At 43.9% G+C, this 20,562-nt stretch overlaps 1 long non-coding RNA gene across 5 annotated transcripts in view; it reads left to right on the forward strand.

Annotated features, from left to right (window-relative positions):
• LOC137451404 (uncharacterized) overlaps nt 1–20,562 on the forward strand; it is a 51,185-nt gene that overhangs the window by 432 nt on the left and 30,191 nt on the right. The window contains exon 2 of one of the 5 annotated variants that reach the window (XR_010989816.1): nt 7,236–7,298. The exons of the other annotated variants lie outside the window; for them this stretch is intronic. This is a non-coding gene — a long non-coding RNA (uncharacterized lncRNA). The remainder of the gene's footprint in view (nt 1–7,235; nt 7,299–20,562) is intronic. 5 annotated transcript variants of the gene reach the window in all.

Here is a 20,562-nt window from a genome sequence, read left to right on the forward strand (position 1 = left end):
ATGATTGCTGTTGTTACTATTATTGTTGTTATTATTGTTATTATAGAGGCAAATCTACCAAGATCTGTTGCTTTTCTCCTGTTCCAGCTTTAGTACATGAAAATACTTGCAGCTGTCTGAAGATGGTTTTATGGTGGCAAAATGACTTGTATTAGTCCACAACATGCATCCTTCCCTGCTCTATAATAATCCCTTATTCTCTTTCCCATCTTTTCATTCACTACAAACTTATGAGCTGAGAACAAAGTCATTAATATTAACTGCACCACCATAAATGCACTTTTTTTGTATGGCATGCTATGCTGAACTTCCAGAATAATATTCTCATTGATGTGAATGTTTGGTCCTAGGCTATTTCTACACCAAACTTTGAATCTTCAAAGCGTTTAAAAGATATTAACTAGTAAATGCACTCAAATCAAATCCTTTGGGGGAATCAAACTAATGTCATCACATTATTCTTACAGTTTGACAGATAGACACACTGAGGCAGGGAAGTAACTTATCCAGTACCTAAAAAAATAAAAATAATAATAAAAATAAGCCATAATTTTACATCAACTCTTCTGCACACAGTCTTTAGTAAATTGCAAACACCAGTTAAGCAGCTGTGTATTCACAATAGGAAAGAAAAAAAAAGATCAAAATATGTTCATGAAGAAACTAACAAAAGACCGGGGTCAACTCAGCTTCTTGGTTGGTTTAATTCATCCTGGAAAGAGACTTGCAAGTGCTGGCCATTAGGTGAGCATTGTGTTCTGAATGAGCAAATAGAAGAAAACTTCCTTCTTTAGGGGAGCAAAGCAATACAAAATGAAATCTCAATTAACATCTGATATTCAATAAATATATATAATATTAATATATAAATATAATTTATTTATACATTATATATTATATAGTTATATATATTAATGTATCACAGTATCACAGTATCACAGTATCGCTTAGGTTGGAAAGGACCTCGAGGATCATCGAGTCCAACCTATTAACACAGACCCCATGACTAGACCATGGCACCAAGTGCCACGTCCAATCTCCCCTTGAGCGCCTCCAGGGTCGATGACTCAACCACCTCCCTGGGCAACCCGTTCCAATGACGAATTACTCGCTCGGTGAAGAACTTTCTCCTCACCTCGAGTCTAAACCTCCCCTGGCGCAGCTTGAGACTGTGTTCACCCCTTGTTCTGGTGCTGGTTGCCTGGGAGAAGAGACCAACCCCTTCCTGGCTACAACCACCTTTCAGGTAGTTGTAGAGGGCAATGAGGTCACCCCTGAGCCTCCTCTTCTCCAGGCTAAACAATCCCAGCTCCCTCAGCCTCTCCTCATAGGGCTTGTGTTCAAGGCCTCTCACCAGCCTTGTTGCCCTTCTCTGGACACGTTCAAGTGTTTCAATGTCCTTCTTAAACTGATGGGCCCAGAACTGGACACAGTACTCAAAAACTGAGGGGCCCAGAACTGGACACAGTACTCAATATTAATTCAAAATTAATATATTATACTATACTGTACTATACTGTACTATACTGTACTAGAATAGAATAGAATAGAATAGAATAGAATAGAATAGAATAGAATAGAATAGAATAGAATAGAATAATGGTAGTGAATGGTGCCACATCCAGCTGGTGGCCAGTCACTAGTGGTGTCCCCCAGGGATCAGTGCTGGGCCCCACTCTCTTTAATATCTTCATTGATAATCTGGATGAGGGCATTGAGTCAGTCATCAGCAAATTTGCAAATGACACCAAGTTGGGAGCAGGAGTTGATCTGCTAGAGGGCAGAAGGGCTCTGCAGAGGGACCTCAACCAACTGGACAGATGGGCGGAGTCCAACATGATAGTATTCAACAAATCCAAGTTCCGGGTGCTGCACTTTGGCCACAGCAACCCCAGGCAGAGCTACAGGCTGGGGTCGGAGTGGCTGGAGAGCTCCCAAACAGAGAGGGACCTGGGAGTGCTGATTGACAGCTGCCTAAACATGAGCCAGCAGTGTGCCCAGGTGGCCAAGATGGCCAATGGCATCTTGGCCTGTATCAAGAATAGTGTGGCCAGCAGGAGCAGGGAAGTCATTGTACCCTTGTACTCTGCACTGGTTAGGCCACACCTTGAGTCCTGTGTCCAGTTCTGGGCTCCTCAGTTTAAGAAGGACATCAAGACACTTGAACGTGTCCAGAGAAAGGCAATGAGGCTGGAGAGAGGCCTCAAGCACAAGCCCTATGAGGAGAGGCTGAGGAGAAGTTTGAAGGATGGAGGGGAAATCTTCCATGGTTTTTGGTTGCTTATTAAATGCATGCCTCTATGAAGCCCGTAACTCTTGGAAAGCACGTCTGAAAGGCCTGTTCCTTTTTCACCAGTGGGTTCACATCACACTTTTCCAGATTCTTTTATTCATTGTCTTCTAAGGGAAATCAGCAAAACTATAGGGAGCAGTTTCTCTTCTACACATCATCACCTGGAAGGCAGTGCATATTGTATCTGAAGGGATGAAAAACTAACCCAGGCCTTAAAAGCTAATCTTTTAGAAGTTGAAGGCTAAATTAACAATCATTTTCATAGGGAACCACCCATACGGCCCCTAGTCTAGATGTACTCCATGGAGCACCAGGATACAATTATTTCTTGGTTGTTGCAGGGTGCAGGCTGGATAAACAGGCACCAAATTCTGAGCACAACATGGCACCAAATTGTGTAGCAAGATGTTATGTTTTTCCAAGCAATTCCTTTGGGCAAGTACAGCTTTCCCTCTATTTTCTTGCTGTAGCATTGCCTAAGAGATTTAATCCCACCAGGTGAATATTTGTAGGACAATATTAATTGGTTATGACTGACTTCTCTTTGCCAAGTAAACTGCCTAAACTGAATGCCAGCAGAGTGGAATCCAACAATAGAAACTATGGAGTCTAGGACACCACATTGCCCAAAAGCATCATTGTTCTGTTTATGATGGTCACAATAACAACATCTAACAATTTAACTGATTTCTCAAAATGCAAACAGCAATTTACAATGAGGCAATTGGCATGGCTTTAGGTGAAAAGGTCTCCAAGGCCTTTCAGAAACACCACCTCTTGCTTTATCTTTTTTCCTGGGCTTCATTGCGTCATGTTTTACAACTGCTCATCAAGTATTGGCTAACCAGGGTTATTATGACAGGAATATGATATCACCAGCATTTCAATCCATTGCTTTGCTATATTTTTCTTAAATATTTTCTGCTCTCAATCTGACCCAGCTGCTTTCAGATGATGCTATCTTGGACTGCTTGCTTATCTTGATAATTCTGGGAGATAAGTGCAACTCTTCCCCTGTGTCCATCCCTTCTTATATGTCTGTCTGCATTGAGCAGCATGTTCCAGCCACTGCCCACACATTGACCCATATCTGGGCTTGGCTTATTCTCTCTATCAGGCCAAGGATCTCACAATCTTACTCAGTTGCACAATTCCTTGCTATAAACTCTTTAAATAAGGTTGTTAATCATAAACTCATTAGTCTTTTTTATGGCCCTGTACACTCTATTTGAAACACTGCCCTACAAGATGTGTGGGGTTACTATCACAAGTTTTAGTGACACATAGTCTTGTGGTTGATGGTAATTTTTTCCACAGATGCCTTCACTCTCTTTCTACAGCTGGGCAGATAACTAGATCATGAGTTAGACTCACCAGAGCAGGAGCCTGAACTGCTCCTGGAGCAGTTCTGAGAGTGGTATCTCCAAGACCATACTCACTGCAACCAAGGTTTGAGACAAGCACATGGGGCTGTTTCTCAGGCATGGTCCCACTTACAAGGAAGTGACAAGCTGAGACAGGAAACAGGCACTTTTCAGTAGAGACGTTTTCAGATGTTCTGAAAAGTACAAAGTTGCCCAGTTCAGAGGAGGCATTTCCATCCTAAAAGTTCACAGGGCTTAACTTCAAAATTTCCTCAGGTGCTTATGTTTCCTATATTCATTATGTTTATGCTACACAGTAGATTGTCTCCAAATAAACCAGTAGAACACTATAGTGGGCATAGACAGCTGTCAAAATAGTTTCATAGTTTCATAGTTTCATTCAGGGTTGGAAGGGACCACAAGGATCATCTAGTTCCAACGCCCCTGCCATGGGCAGGGACACCCCACACTAGATCAGGCTGGACAGAGCCTCATCCAGCCTGGGCTTAAACACCCCCAGGGACGGGGCCTCGACCACCTCCCTGGACAACCCATTCCAGGGTTTCACCACTCTCATGGTGAAGAACCTCTTCCTCACATCTAGCCTGAATCTCCCCACCTCCAGCTTCATTCCATTCCCCCTAGTCCTATCACTACCTGAGATCTTGAGAAGTCCTTCCCCAGCCTTCCTGTAGGCCCCCTTCAGATACTGGAAGGCCACAATTAGGTCACCTCGGAGCCTTCTCTTCTGCAGACTGAACAGCCCCAACTCCTTCAGTCTGTCCTCATAGGAGAGGTGCTCCAGCCCTCTGATCATCCTTGTGGCCCTTCTCTGGACACGTTCCAGCACCTCCACATCCCTCTTGTAATAGGGGCTCCAGAACTGGACACAGTACTACAGGTGGGAATGCCACATTTCTGTACCCAAAATTCATATTTCTCACACAAAACCCCCAAGCTTATAACCAAAACCCCTTTTCAATGTCATTGACTCCTGGCTCAGGTAATCAGAATGGCATGACATAAAAACCACTAACTACCCTTTTAAAATAACATCTCAAGAATTATCCTGCTGGCATCATGTTTGATACAATTTCCAGAGAGAAGAGAGGGATCAGCACATGGCGTGACAGTGTGCTGTCAGATCTCCAATCAGCTGCTCAATAGCTGGGAATAAATACTCTCAGGGAGAATTTGAAAACTGCTAAGGGCTTAAATTGATTAAGAAGGTAAATACCAATTCACATATGGTGTGTATCTGTGTGGTAGGTTGAAGGTTTCCCCCCAACATTAACTTTGCCAGACCGACTCAGCTAGAAGCAAATGAAGCAGTATTTACAAGCAATATTTACACTACGATGGAATACAATGAAGATGTACAAAATATCCAGAATTTACAATATTTACAGATATTTACAATTAATAAACAGCTCAAGGACCCCCTGGCCAAGGACCAGGGGAAGTTACTAGCTTCTCCCTCCCTACTCCTCTTACGCCCCTGTACAAAAGGCACAAGAGAAAGGAGCAGAGAAGTTAGACTTAGCCAAAGCCAGCTGATAAGCAGGTTATCTCTCCCGAGCAAAGCAAAACAGCCAGAGATCATCAGAGAAGAGAAAAGGGAAGAATTGTTATGGCACAGCACCTCTTGTTTAGGCTGGAGGTGAGGAGAAAGTTCTTCACAGAGAGTCATTAGCCATTAGAATTGGCTGCCCAGGGAGGTGGTGGAATCAACGTCCCTAGAGGTGTTCAAGAGGGGACTGGACATGGCACTTGGTGTCTTGGTTTAGTAGGCATGAGGTATTGGGTGAGAGATTGGACTTGATGATCTTTGAGGTCTTATTGATTCTATGATTCTAGATATTTACCCAATTATTTTGTTTAGAATACTCTTTTGTTTTCCTTTTTACATCCAATAGTGATTTATTTACCTTTTTCTACTTTTCTGCTCAAAATCTGTAACTAAATTTTAAAGGCATAGCCTAAAACCACCACAATCTACCATAGAACAGGCACTTCTAGGGGTCAGGATAGTGCAACCCAGAAACTGCATCCTAAATGCAGTGTTGCAGACAGCCACTGTTTTGTTTTACTTCCATTCTGCTATGGAGTTAGTTTCCTGATTGCTTCCAAAAGGTTGATAAATTCTAGGTTTTGATTTGATGCAGCTTCCATTCCTCTGCCCCAGCATAAGTCCACAAATCTTTCAGTAACAGATCCTGTATGCCAGTATATATTATTGGTAGCACTTCATTTCAGCTTTCATCTTAAATGCCATCCTGCCATTTCCATTTACTTGCTGCTGCCCAGAATATGGTAAGATAGGTGTTTTCCACATCCACTTGCCAGCACCCTCAGTGCTCAGTGTCAAAGACAGCTGCTTTTCATTTTTTTTGCCACGGGTTTCTCAGTGACACATACTTTGTAGCGAGCTCCAAGGTGCTCAGCTTTGCAGAATCACAACTTGGTTGGCTTTCCATAAGGACCATATGCCAATTCCCTGCATAGGCTGTGCAACCATCAATATTACCTTTTTCTCCCCCTCAATTTCTGTATAACACACATTTATTTTTTCCTCCTCATACAGCAATTATTTTGTTGGGCAAGCTCTATAGCAGCTGAATTCTTTAATCTTTTTCCAGGTGCAGAGTGCCTGGAAGAAATCTCAGACTTTCAAAAACATTTTGATAATCTTTCAGGAGTTTTGCTGCAGGGATAACACAATATATGTCTGCTCAGACTAGATTTCCAGAGTTTCTTGTGTCTCTTCTTTTATGAATCACTTGCCTGCCCCATTCTGTATGTCAAAAGGATTATGAATTTACTAGCATTTGTGATTGGCTGCAACTTAGGCATTGGCAGGACTAACTGCATTTTCATTTTGTAAAACTCCTCTTGGTGCTTACCCTGTGCTTTATACTGGCATAGTGCAAGAAGAACGATCCATTATGAAGATTTTGGTATTTTTCACATTTAACAGTGCATGCCTTTACTGATAACATGCTGACACCATTGCAGTTTCCTGTTTGCATTCAGCCGCCCTGTGCTGGTGTTAGACTGAGGTACACAACCATTTCACATTATTTTTCTAGAGTAGGAGCACTGTCTTATGCAGGTATTATTCTATTTATTTTCTTTTGTTGTTCTGCATGTGCTTACAAACTTTTCAATAATGATATTGTCTGCCACAGTCAATACAGGTGGCACTGTACTTGGAGAAGGACTTTCTTTTCCCCAGAACTTCCTTCTCATTTGCTCATCTTTTCCTCCTTTCTTCTATGCATTGCTGCTGTACAAAACTTGGTTTGTTTTTATACTTTTTTCTTCTCTCTGTTTACAGTCTATGTTTGATGTGAGCTACCTCAAAATCTTGGTGCTTAAAGCCATATTTGATAGTCTATATTTTTAGCTTCCTGAGCAGCCCTTTCAAAATTATATCATTTCTGTTCTCATAGCTATAGTTTGAATTTTGAGATTTGATGCTCACACAATTCATTTTGTACTACTGGTACCAGCCAGGTGCTTCTCAGAAACAGCTGATAAAAACTTTTTGCACATGATACTTTCTGTGTTTTCTGCAGTTTGAAGATGTTTCTGAAGTGCAGCTAGAATTCCACAAGAGCTTCTTCAAGCTGCCACTCCTGGTGCGTCTGGAATCTATGATAGCTATTGCTTAGAAATTGTTCAACAAGATCTGCCCCTTTCTGAATTTTTCAGTATCCTTAGAGCAATGCCACACACTTCTTGGTTTCTTAGGTTGTGAGTGCACGTACTCACAGGAGGCCACTTATTTCTGACATCAAATGTAACATTTAAAGTATGAAGAAACAGACAAAAAGCCAAAGCTGTCCAGCATTTTTATTACTTCCTCTGCATGAACTCTCTCTTGTCATCAGGTATTTCCTGAAAGTAGTATTCTAAAAATTTCTAGATATTACTCTCCATTCAGTGGTCTAAGTGGTCACACAGACAACAGACAGCCACACTGGCAGCTCTCCAAACACCAAAGTACCTATCCTAGCATACTTCAGAAGTGGTCTGTTGAAAGAATCATTTTATAGGTGGGACTGCTAAACATTGATGCTAGAATTTCAAGATTTCCGCTTTGACAAGTCTCTCAGTGTATGTATTCTACTGTAACAACCCATATAGGAATAACAAAGATGTGAAAGAGCAAAGAATATAGCCCACAGTAGAAAAATTTTAAGTAGGTCCTTTCTGTGGTAGTACAGGATGTATCTTCTTTACCTTGGGTAACTTGACAGTTTTATCTGTAACAGCTATGGTCTTGCTGTGAAATGCTATTTTAGTTCCTGCATGCATAGGACCATGTGTAAAGGGCAGCTGTGCATGTATATCCTGACCAATGGCATCAACAAGCAGTCATCCTCGCAACCACAGTATGTATTTCTATATTCCTGTTTCAATTAATTTAATGGTAGATCTGTTTATCTGCCATGAGCAGATAAGCGAGTGAAACCATTTGAGTAGAAAATTACCATAAGCCACAAGAGAGTCATTGATAGCAACCCCAAAACTTTTAGACTGTATTACAGGAGTTGCACACATACCTGGGCATTAATAGGTTCAATGTTATTTCTACCTGTGCTAGTAGAAGTAACAGACAAAAAGGAAGAGACATGCAAAGTTCAAAGTCTATGCTATCTGATAAGGCCTGTCAGAACAAAAACCAGAAGGTACTGCCAGAAGTAAATTATTTCCTCAGGACAAATCATACATTCGGAATCAAGCAACATGAGCTGAACAGATAAAGCCCATTTGTTTAACATAATAATGGATAGGCATATATGTCACCAAAACAGTAAATACATACACTCCTACAAACACAGAACAAACCCACAGACACAGCAGACAAGACAACATCCTTTCTGCGGAGACTTGAACAGCAAGGCACAAAGAAAAAACAAAAGAAAAAGTGCCTGACTGGTAGATATGCTTACATTCTCTGAAATTCTACACCTCTTGGGGGGGAAAGAAAAAAAGATAGAGAAAGCCAAAGCTGTCTCTCTTCTTGCAAAAAGGGATTACACTTGCTCCAACATGAAACTACCTTCAAAGATTACCCAAGAATTTCTAAAATACCAAGTCATGAAAAAGAACAAACCCACCAAAGCATATAGCCTTCCCCAAATGAGAAAAAGCATTATATTTTTTTCCAGGTAAATGACAGTCAAAGCAAACAAAACATTCAAGCACAGAATGTGTTGTATATGTGACAAGACAAAGTTTAAGGGACTGCTATGTTCAACATGTAAACAGGCTTCACTACTTACATTGAATTTTCCTTTCTTGATAAAGACAAAAGGGGTGCTGTAATAGACATCCTTACAGGAGGGCTTTATGAACAATCACAGTTGCATGTAGGAACTTGGAGTGCTCTCAGTTCAGAAAATGCCAGATAAAGACAGGAGCCTTCCTAGGCAAACTGTCTCCATTTAGGAGCACGGAGCATTTACCAGGAGAGTGCTGCGACCCCTCTGATCCAACCAAATAGCTCTTGCAGGCAGTCTCCTTCATTAACCAAGCCAGGCAGGAGGCCCTGCTGCCAGACCACCACCACTACTCCACTGGTTAGGCCACACCTCGAGTACTGTGTCCAGTTCTGGGCCCCTCAGTTTAGGAAGGATGTTGACTTACTGGAACGAGTCCAGAGAAGGGCAACGAAGTTAGTGAGGGGCTTGGAACACAAGCCCTATGAGGAGAGGCTGAGGGAGCTGGGGCTGCTTAGCCTGGAGAGGAGGAGACTCAGGGGTGACCTTATTGCTCTCTACAACTACCTGAAGGGGGGTTGTAAACAGGCAGAGGTTGGTCTCTTCTCCCAGGCAGCCAGCACCAGAACAAGAGGACACAGTCTCAGGCTGCGCCAGGGGAAGTTCAGGCTGGAGGTCAGGAGGAAGTTTTACACAGAAAGAGTGATTGCCCATTGGAATGGACTGCCCGGGGAGGTGGTGGAGTCGCCGTCACTGGAGGTGTTCAGGAGGAGACTTGACAGGGTGCTTGGTTGCATGGTTTAGTTGATTAGGTGGTGTTGGGTGATAGGTTGGACGTGATGATCTTGAAGGTCTCTTCCAACCTGGTTATTCTATTCTATTCTATTCTATTCTATTCCTCTCTGCTTCAGGTGAATCATGTATGCTCCAGACATCACTCCTGTTTCACCAGTATAGAGTTTTATTTCCAGTAGGCAATGATGTGGAACAGGAGGAATTCACCCTGCTTTTTACCCTCCATCCCTCCACAAGAAGTTGAGCTCAGTGTTTCACAATTGCCCTGCTCCACAGCAAGCATTCATGGAATTATTTTATATGCAGCTCACAAATATGTATCCTTTCCAGTGACAGCTGATGAAGTTTTCATTTTTAAAAGGACACACGTACTGCTTTTCCCAGACACTTGAACAGTAGAGAAAGTAGTGCAACAGGGGAAGGGAGAAGTATTTACAGGCACTTTTTCAAGAAAATCCAGCACATTCATGGAGTCCAAGGTTCCTTTTCATGAGCTGACTGCAAATATTCATAGTAATTTACTTCATCTTCAAAAAGGTTCATAAATGTGGATAACACTGCAGGTTCTTGTGCAAACATATATCCATTAATGAAGATATGCTAAAAGACTGGAAGAACTATTTGCATTGAGAACACTTGCAGGGTTGATGTAAAAGCTTCTTGTGGCTTGGGAATTCCCAAGGGAGATATAAAATAATTTTAAAAGCCCAAACAAACAAAAACCCCCAACAACAAACCTGAAAGCAACCAATGAAGGCAGAGCAAATAAGTATCCAAATCATGCAAGTATACTCCAGATCCAGCTATGCTCTGTCTAACCATTCACTGAGCAACATGAAAAGTGAGTTAAAAAAATAAGATTAATAATAATCAAAGGACATTTACGTAATATTTGTAAACAGAATGGGCATATCTGCCAAACATATTTTTGCTGCAGTTAGTTCACTATTCTTAGCCAGCTTCTTCATACTTCTGCCTACAAAAGCCTCTGTATATTCTTTCTTGCTCAACTCCACACCAGATTCTGGATTTTTTCCAGGTAAATGGAGGCAAGGCTGGGCTAACAGCGTGGGCCCAGATGATGAAAGGATGGTACCAGTGATGCAGCCTTCAGCACTCACTCCAGCATTAGCGTATTCTGCTTTTATTGACTTTTCACAAAATGCCACTCTAACACTGCAACCAACATCAAAAAGTATGAAAGGCAGGCAGCCGAGATCATTGATGCCTACCCAGACCCTGGGAGACCTGGGAGACCAGGAATCTTTTGCCCCCCATGCTGGGGAGTAGAGGCACACTCCACCAATGGAGCAGCCACCTTTGCAAACACTCACCCCAACATCTGTCATGATGGGCTGTTTCACCTTCTGCATCACAGCTCCTTGCTCCCTCTCCCCCTTCTGCAGACATAGGGGATGCTGACAGTTTAATCCAGGTGTTTCTGTGCAGTTCACTCACTGCCACCATGCAGACTGCTGACTGGTATGGCCAAGGGAGCAGTGAAGCCTGGCACAAGAGCAGGAGGAGGAGAGGAGGGAGTAGAAGTGTTTTCACCCAGGTCTGCTGCTCAAGCCAACATCCCTCAAGGCTGAGGTAGGTCAGGGTTCCTGAGGAAATAATCTTTTGTTGCCAAGACATGCTTCTCAGAAGTAGGGACAGGGAATTTCAGTTTCCTGGGAAGAAACGAAGGTCATTAAAAGCTGTTGTTTGCTTATGATCTGTGGTCTGTTGTAGTTCCTCAAACAAAACTATCCATTTCTATCAAGTGCTCCAAAGTAAAGTCAGGGCCCAGTCAATCATTGTATGTCAGGGCCCAGTCAATCATAATATGACTTGAAATGAGGGGTCTTTTCCTTTAAAATTACTAAAAAAAGAAAAAATAAGCCACCTAACAATTCTGTGCTTTCACTTTGCCTTTAGAATAATCCAAAAGCCAACCACACTTGTTTAACCTCAGACTTTGGTAGACTGACATGCCTGAACAGAACTTAACACTGCCAGGGCTGCAGATTCTGAGGTAACAGGAAAAGAATAGTAAGCTGTGTAGCCTATTACTAAGATCAGACAGCTTCCAAGTCCTAACCATGACCACAACAGACATCCCCTTTGAAGGAGAAAGCACATACGAAGGAGAAAGAAGATAACTTTATGCCAGATTCTTCACCTGCGTGTCTAAATGCAGGGGGGAAAAAAGGAGGATAGGGGAAGGCTAGAGACAAAGGGGTCACAGGGAAAGCTCTAAGGGAATTTCATATTCTTTAGCTGGCAAAGAACCATAAACACATATACCTACAGCTGTTAATCACACAAGTACATAAAATGAGTTACAAAATCCAAGAATTTAAAACAATTTGCAACAAACCCAGTTTGCTTATTATCCTTAGAGATACTCCTCTTCCCTAAGAGTCTATAGCAAAAAATCTTCTCCAAAGCTAAGCCCAGTACTAAACACAAAGTCATTTTATTGTTTAAATTGTCTGTTTAATAAGAATATGGGGTCAGGATGGAGCTGTGCATGCTGCAGGATTTACCATTGCCAGCCCCTGCTCTGCAAGCAAGACACGTACATAGAGAAAATGTCTTGAAAGCTTCTGACTACACAGACAACAAGGCAGTCAAACCTGATGACAGGGTTAATGACACCAAGAGCTGGTGTTGAAATAACACTGGTAGAAATTATTTTAGCAAAAAACATAGGTCAGAGAGAAAAGAAACTCAGATGAAGGAGCCTCTCACTGTGTGGAAATGAAGAAACACACCCTTTGTGCTTGGGTCAACTGAACTCAAATATTCTCTTACTCAACTAAAACTATGTAAATATTTAAGCCAGAAGGAACACCATTTCTTATTTTCATTTTCAACTTCCCAGCCCTTCAGCCATGTGTGTACACAGAACCCCCACCCTGGGTTACACAGATAACAGGTAAAACTCTTCCAGATACCTGCCAAAAAAATAAATTAGTGCTGTTTACTGTCACCTTAGCTTGGGACTTCCCATAGTTAAACAGATAACCAGCTTTCCTGCTTCCCTTCATATTTTAACTGACTTCATTTTACCAGGTATGAAAATGTTTCCATTTATAGGGGGATAAAAACCCAAAATATACACCATTAGATCAATCAAAGTAGCAACATCTGTGCTCAGCCAGAGCAGCCCATCCAGTTGGACAGCATAGGGACAAGATGGTATGGGAACTCGGCTGCACCAGAGCAGGGAGTTCACCAAATGGCGCAGGGCAAGTTGTACACAAGCTAGAAAAAACTCGAGTGTGCTGAGTCCTTGGGGCTTGCAGCTGCGGCTGCTGCCCTGCTGCTGCGCATGCCCAGCGGCCTGCCAGGAACAACCCCACACACAACAGCCATCCCCAGAACTCGCGAATGCATAGTGGGGATGATTCACTCCTGAAGTCAAAAGCATCGCACAATTAAACAAGCAAGCCCATTTAACTCGTCATTAAAATGCGTGTTTGCACAACAGGACTGGAGCAGAATGAGTGCTAACCTGAAATCTCAGCCACTGATGATCCACTGGCCTGATTGTTTCTCCATGTCCCCTTCTTGGCCTTAATTTTGGTTCTCTGGAAGGTGTCCATGCTGCACCTATCACTAGGTTATTAGTAAGCTCACTATGCCAGGCATGTTCCACCTGCATCAGAAAATCAAACCAGATCTGAAAAGGGTTAAGGAGGCAGCTAAAATTTTCTACCACTGTTAAAATACCAGAAATCTCTATACAGCTTTAGGTTACAGCTGCAATGGGAAAATAGGTGTGTTTTCATTAGTCTGTGTTTTGTATGTAGCAAAATTGTAACACACATTACACCTTTTATCAAAAGGGACTAATCATATTAAGTTTTAACAAATGCATATATACACACTTGTTGTTTTAAATATTATTTTAGACTGAGCTTTTTTAACCAGTATTAATTAAGCAGGCCAGCTGACAGATTAAACAAAATAATCTGTTTTCATGGTTTAAACATCACCTGCAGGACAATATCTTTAATATGCTTTCTGATGGTGGTCGAATCCTGAGTGAGATCAAACTTGTATTAGACAAAAGATTGTTCCAGGAACTCAGGACACTTCTGTTCTGCTCCAAAGCCATTCATTACTGAAGAATAGGTGGGTCAATGCATTTGGGTTTTGCTGTTTCTCTTGTAACAATGCTGTAATTACAAAGGTGGCTCAGCAAGTTCTTCTAATATCACAACTCATTCCTACTACTTGCCTGCTTTTTTAGCAAGCTTTCCATATGCCAAGTGACAGCAATTCAGATGTAATCATCATCCCAGTGTATTCCCTGCATCTTTCTATACAACAAGCATTGTCATAAAACATTTTTCCTTGTGAGAAGAAGAAATGCTGGTCTCAGCAGACTACTACCAGACATTCTTTTCTGCTTTAATTTCTAAAACACATGCTTTGTTTCCCTTCCAGACAGAGATCGCAATGCATGAAGGGCCTATGTGCATTTTTCATGCACATTTCCCTGCCTGTGGACAGCAGCCTCCACAGTGTTCCTCATTACAGCAATAAAGACATGTGTTTATGTCTCCAGGTAGCTGCTAAACCTGCGCCTCTTAGTGAGGGCTTTTATTCATTCATAGAAAGGGCTTACCCTGCAACTTCTGCAGCAGTTCCCCAGGCTTCCCTCCCACACCTACACCAGAGTTTTTCACCCTTCCTGCCAAGTCAGCTCTGCAACTCATGAAACAACAGCTGATCTGCCACAGCTCACAGCCCAGCATAGCATAGCAAACCACTACCGGCAAAGGTGCAGTCACTGTCCTTGCCCCAGGCTAAGCTGTCCCCATTTCTCCACCTAACCTTTCCAGTATGTGCTGCTTCTTCCAGGAGAGTGGTCACAAAGGGTTACTACAGCAAAAACCTACTGAATTGGAAGATGCAAGTATCACATCTGCAAAATATCATACCTATGTTCTTTTGACTAAGGAGCCAAGATACAAATCTCACTTGAATCCTGTGACCTGGACACATACCTCTGCGGACAGAAAACTGCCTCTGCCACAGAATCAATAGGGCAACACATGAAATCTCAGGATTTGCTGATCCCAAGCAGTTAGCCAAAATAATTTCCACTTAAGTGGAAAAACTGATGATAGAATCTGTTCTACCCTTGATGCAATAATGCTTATAAATAAATAAATAAAAAGGCAAAGTCTTCTTTTTTTCTTTTTCTTTCTTTCTTTTTTTTTTTTTTTTTTTTTTTTGGAGCAAAGAGTCAAGAGCTATCCTGCCAGGCTTCAGGGCTTATGTAGTGAGTACTTAATGCAAAAAAAAAAAACACCTTTTCTCACATTTTTTCTTCCTTTAGAGCCATTTAAACAGGCTTCAGTAGCTATGCTTCAATAGCATTACTGTTTCTGTTTGGGTCGACTTCCTCAAGCAAAACTCCACACAGTGTTATTCCTGCATCCCACCTAAGCCCTCCTAGGTTGTTCCTATGCATATTTTAAATTACAAGTGGCTATTATTCATCTAGCTAGAAGCCAGCCTACAAAACCACACTGATTTTCATCCTGTTTTCATTTTCTGGCCTCCAAGACCACTTTGATTTGACTGTAAGGAAGTGCAGTGTTTCCTAGGTCTTGTTTGATGATATATTTGATGCAGGAATTATGGGATAGAATAAAGGGGTGGAATGTCATGGCTTGAGAAGAGTGCCATTTTAAAAAAAAACATAGAGCTGAATCCTCCAAGAGGACTAGAAAGGCTCAGACCAGAAAATTGTAACTTTGTTATTCAATCCCATAATCCTGCTATCTATAAGTTGGCAGCAGTGTTGTGGCGCAGATCCTCCCTTGCCTCCCACCAGGGCAGAAAAACAAGACTCAGACAAATGGACTGCAGAAGTGATAGAAAGTTTAAATGAAAAAGCAGTTAATGTTTTACAGAGTAACTACAAGCACAGTGACAAAGGAGATCCCCAAGCATACCCAGAAGCCTCTCAGCATTCCCTTTCTCCCCACCTGAGGGTACACCCGAAACCCTCAGGGCTCTTTCTTCCCCCCTCTCCACTGTTAGGCTAATCTCCACTGGCCAGATCTGAGATTGCCCTTCCCCCTTCTCCTCCTGGCATTAGGCGTAGCCAGGCCTAAGAGGCCTTGAGGTAACTCCCCCTCCATTACCTGTTAGGGAACATCTCCCATGGGGGCAGCGAGGCAAGAAAGAGGAAGTGTAAGACCTTACAGATGGATTTATAGGGAGCAGGACATTATGGGAATAAAATACACAGCTTCCTGTGTCCACCCACTGGGATGGACACCTGGGGCACCAAAGGTGTATCTTGTGTGGTAGCAGCAGAAGGCATCCAGCCTAAACTACCACAAGTGTCAACTCTTTCTTTTCCTCTGTCACCCAACACCACATGACTACTAAACAATGGCACCAAGTGCCACATCCAATCCCTTTTTGAACACCTCCAGGGACAGTGACTCCACCATATCCCTGGGCAGCACATTCCAATGGCTAACAGCTCTCTGGGAAGAATTTTCTCCTCACCTCCAGACTAAACTTCCCCTGGTGCAGCCTGAGACTGTGTCCTCTTGTTCTGGTGCTGGTTGCCTGGGAGAAGAGACCAACCCCCACCTGGCTACAACCTCCCTTCAGGTATGTGTAGACAGCAATAAGGTCTCCCCTGAGCCTCCTCTCCTCCAGGCTAAACAACCCCAGCTCCCTCAGCCTCTCCTCACAGGGCTGTGCTCAAGGCCTCTCCCCAACCTCGTTGGCCTTCTCTGGACAAGAGTCTCAATGTTCTTCTTAAATTGTCTTTTCCAACCTTATTGATTCTATGATTCTATGATTCCTTCAGCTCTCCAGAGGGAGTCCCTTATCTAGTAAACCATGGGGATGTAGGCCTGTTTATGGCCTGGACTCTGTTTTTACCTTTCCTGGAGCGAATTCATGGCAACTCCAGTCACGCTAGCAGCACCCTCTGGTCCCGTAACTCCAGGCAGTGTTTCAGAGATGGCACATTAATAGTCTGTTGTGGTTTAGAGTGGGACAGACTACCCTAATGACTCTGGGGCAAAAGAAAACCTCTTCACACACAGGATTGGAGTATTGGAAAGTTTAAATGGAAAATCTATTCACAAGCTACAATACTACAATGCTACAATGCATATTGGTAAGCATAGCAAAGCATATATAATACAAAGGCAGGCATGATCCGGGTTTAACATTGAAGCTTGTTAAGCAAAAAAAGCAACAACCCCACACAAAACCTCCACCAAATCAAACCAAAACCCAGTATTCCTTCTCTCCCAACTTGGGCTTCAACATATGCCACAAGGCTCTTTCTTTCCCCCCATTCCTAGGCTGGTTTCAGTCTGGCAAAGTCTGAAACTGCCTCCCCCTAGTCCATGGCACTAGGTCCAAGCAGAACAATATTGCACAGGAAAAATCAGTCTTGAAGGCCACAGATAAGACTGTAACCATCCTTCCCCAACACCAGATAAGGGAGTTCACTGTATCCAGGGATGTGCAGAGGAAGAAAGAGAAAGCAAATGAATTCTCAGCCAGCTTTATAATGATGTAGGATATGTGGGAAAAAATACATAACTTCCTGTGTCCACCCACTGGACTGGACACTCTAGGCACTGGAGGTCTGTAACTTTGTGGTCTTCCTTAAAGCACCCAGCTCAAACTGGGGCATTCCACCCCTTATTTAATATCATAACTTCTACATCATACACATCATCAAATTAGAAACAGTCTCTAGATGATATGTAGCGAAGTCCAAGTACCAAATCACTCCCACATCCTTCAAAACAGTCTCTCACCTAGGATCAGGAAACAATTCTTTCTCAGATCTGAGAAAGATCCAGTTGGAGGCCAGTCACCAGTGGCACCCCCAGGGATCAGTGCTGGACCCCATCCTCTTTAATATCTTCATTGATGATCTGGATGAGGGGTTTGAGGCAGTCATCAGCAAATTCGCAAATGACACCAAGATGGGAGCAGATGTTAGACAGTTAGAGGGTAGAAGGGCTCTCCAGAGGGACCTCGACTGACTGGACAGATGGGCAGAATCCAACATGATGGCATTCAACAAATTGGCAAAAGAGGACAACAGGGCCAGCCCAGCTGAAGTGCTTCTATGCGAGTGTGCGCAGCTTGGCCAACAAACAGGATGAGTTAAGGGCCACTGTGCTGCTGGGATGCCACGACATAGTGGCTGTTAATGAAACTTGTTGGGATGAATCCCATGACTGGAATGTAGGGATAGATGAGTATAAACTCTTTAGAAAGGATAGGCAGGGAAGGAGAGGAGGAGGTGTTGCCCTCTATGTCAATAACCAGTTGGAATCAGTGGAGCTCCACCTGGGGAGGGATGATGAGCTGGTTGAGAGTGTATGGGTTAAAATTAAAGGCAGGACAGGGGAAGGAGATATTACTGTGGGGGTCTCCTACAGGCCACCTGATCCAAGCAGATGAGGCCCTCCACAGGCAAATAGAAGCAGCTTCCAGGTCACAAGCCCTGGTCCTCATGGGTGATTTCAACCACCCTGACATCTGCTGGAGGGACAACACAGCAAGGCACCAGCAATCCAGGATGTTCCTGGACTGCATAGAAGAGAACTTCCTCCTCCAAATGGTAGAGGAACCAACAAGAAATGGTGCTATGCTGGACCTTGTTCTCACCAACAGGGAAGGGCTGGTAAGCAATGTGAGGCTCAGAGACAGCCTTGGCTGCAGTGACCATGAAGCAGTTGAATTTAATATCCTCAGGGCAATCAGGAGGAAGTATTCCATGCTTACAACCCTAGACTTTAGGTGTGCAGATTTTGATCACTTCAGGGATCTGCTAGCCAAAGTGTCGTGGGACAAAGCCCTGGAGGGAAGAGGGACCCAGGACAGCTGGTCAGTATTCAAGGACCACCTCCTCTGTGTCCAGGAGCTCTGCATACCAACAAAGAGAAAAGCAGGTAAGAATGCTAGGAGGCCTGCCTGGATGAGCAAGGAGCTACTGGACACACTATTACTTAAAAGGAAACTCTACAGGAAGTGGAGGGAAGGACAGGTAGGACAGGGGGAATATAAGGAAGCTGCCCGAGCAGCAAGAGTCCTGGTTAGGAAAGCCAAAGCAGAGTTTGAATTGAATCTAGCCAGGGAGGTTAAAGGGAACATTAAGAACTTCTACAGGTATATTAATGGGAAGAAGAAGACTAGGGAAGGTGTGGGCCCCCTCAGAAAGGAAACTGGTGATATGGTCACAAGTGATGAGGAAAAGGCTGAGGTACTCAATAACTTCTTTACCTCAGTCTTCACTGCAAGGGCCTCTAGCCACACTCCTGATGTTATGGAAGACAATGCCAGGGACAGGGCGGAAGAACTGCCCATCGTAAGTGAAGATCAGGTTTGTGATCACCTGAAGAACCTGAAAGTGTTCAAGTCCATGGGACCCGACGAGATACACCCACGGGTACTGAGAGAACTGGCAGATGAGGTTGCTAAACCCCTCTCTATTATATTTCAAAAGTCATGGCAGTCTGGGGCAGTCCCCACAGACTGGAAAAGGGGAAACATTGCCCCCATTTTCAAAAAGGGTAAGAAGGAGGAACCACGGAACTACAGGCCAGTCAGTCTCACCTCTGTGCTCGGAAAGATCATGGAGCAGATCCTCCTGGAGGCACTACTGACTCAGAAGAATAGTGAAGACGTGACTGGGAACAGTCAGCATGGCTTTGCCAAGCACAAATCCTGCCTGACCAACCTGGTTGCCTTCTATGAGCAGGTGACAAAATTAATAGATGAGGGGCGAGCAACTGATGTCGTTTACCTAGACCTGAGCACAGCCTTCAACACTGTCCCGCACCACATCCTGGTCTCCAAACTGGTGACACATGGGTTTGATGGGTGGACCACTAGATGGATAAGGAACTGGCTTGATGGCCACACCCAAAGAGTGGCTCTCAATGGCTCCATGTCCCAGTGGAGGCCAGTGACAAGCGGAGTCCCTCAGGGATCAGTCCTGGGACCTGCCTTGTTCAACATCTTTGTCAGTGACATGGACAGTGGCATTGAGTGCACCCTCAGCAAGTTTGCTGATGACACCAAGCTGTGTGGTGCAGCAGACACGCTGGAGGGAAGGGAGACCATCCAGAGGGACCTTGACAGGCTGGAGAGGTGGGCACAAGCCAACCTCATGAGGTTCAACAAGAGCAAGTGCAGGGTCCTGCATTTGGGACGAGGCAATCCCAGGCACAAATCCAGCCTGGGCAGTGACTGGCTGGAAAGCAGCCCTGAGGAGAGAGACTTGGGGATGCTGGTGGACAAAAAGCTCAACATGAGCTCTCAATGTGCACTTGCAGCCCGCAAAGCCAATCAGATCCTGGGCTGCATCAGGAGAAGTGTGGCCAGCAGGTCGAGGGAGGTGATCCTCCCCCTCTACTCGGCTCTGGTGAGACCCCACCTGGAGTACTGTGTCCAGTTCTGGAGTCCCTATTACAACAGGGATCTGGACATGCTGTAGGATGATCAGAGGGCTGGAGCACCTCTCCTATGAGGACACACTGAAGGAGTTGGGGCTGTTCAGTCTGGAGAAGAGAAGGGTCCAAGGTGACCTAATTATGGCCTTCCAGTATCTGAAGGGGGCCTACAGCAAGGCTGGGGAGGGACTTTTCAGGATCTCAGATAGTGATAGGAGTAGGGGGAACGGAATGAAGCTGGAGGTGGGGAGATTGAGACTGGATGTGAGGAGGAAGTTCTTCACCATGAGAGTGGAACGGGTTGTCCAGGGAGGTGGTTGGGGCCCCATCCCTGGAGATGTTTAAGACCAGGCTGGCTGAGGCTCTGGCCAGCCTGATCTAGTGTGGGGTGTCCCTGCCCATGGCAGGGGGGTTGGAACTGGATGATC

The sequence above is a fragment of the Melanerpes formicivorus genome, unplaced genomic scaffold, assembly GCF_026170545.1.
Source record: "Melanerpes formicivorus ecotype bairdi unplaced genomic scaffold, bMelFor1.0.p_v2 SCAF_43, whole genome shotgun sequence".
Lineage (NCBI taxonomy): Eukaryota > Metazoa > Chordata > Aves > Piciformes > Picidae > Melanerpes > Melanerpes formicivorus.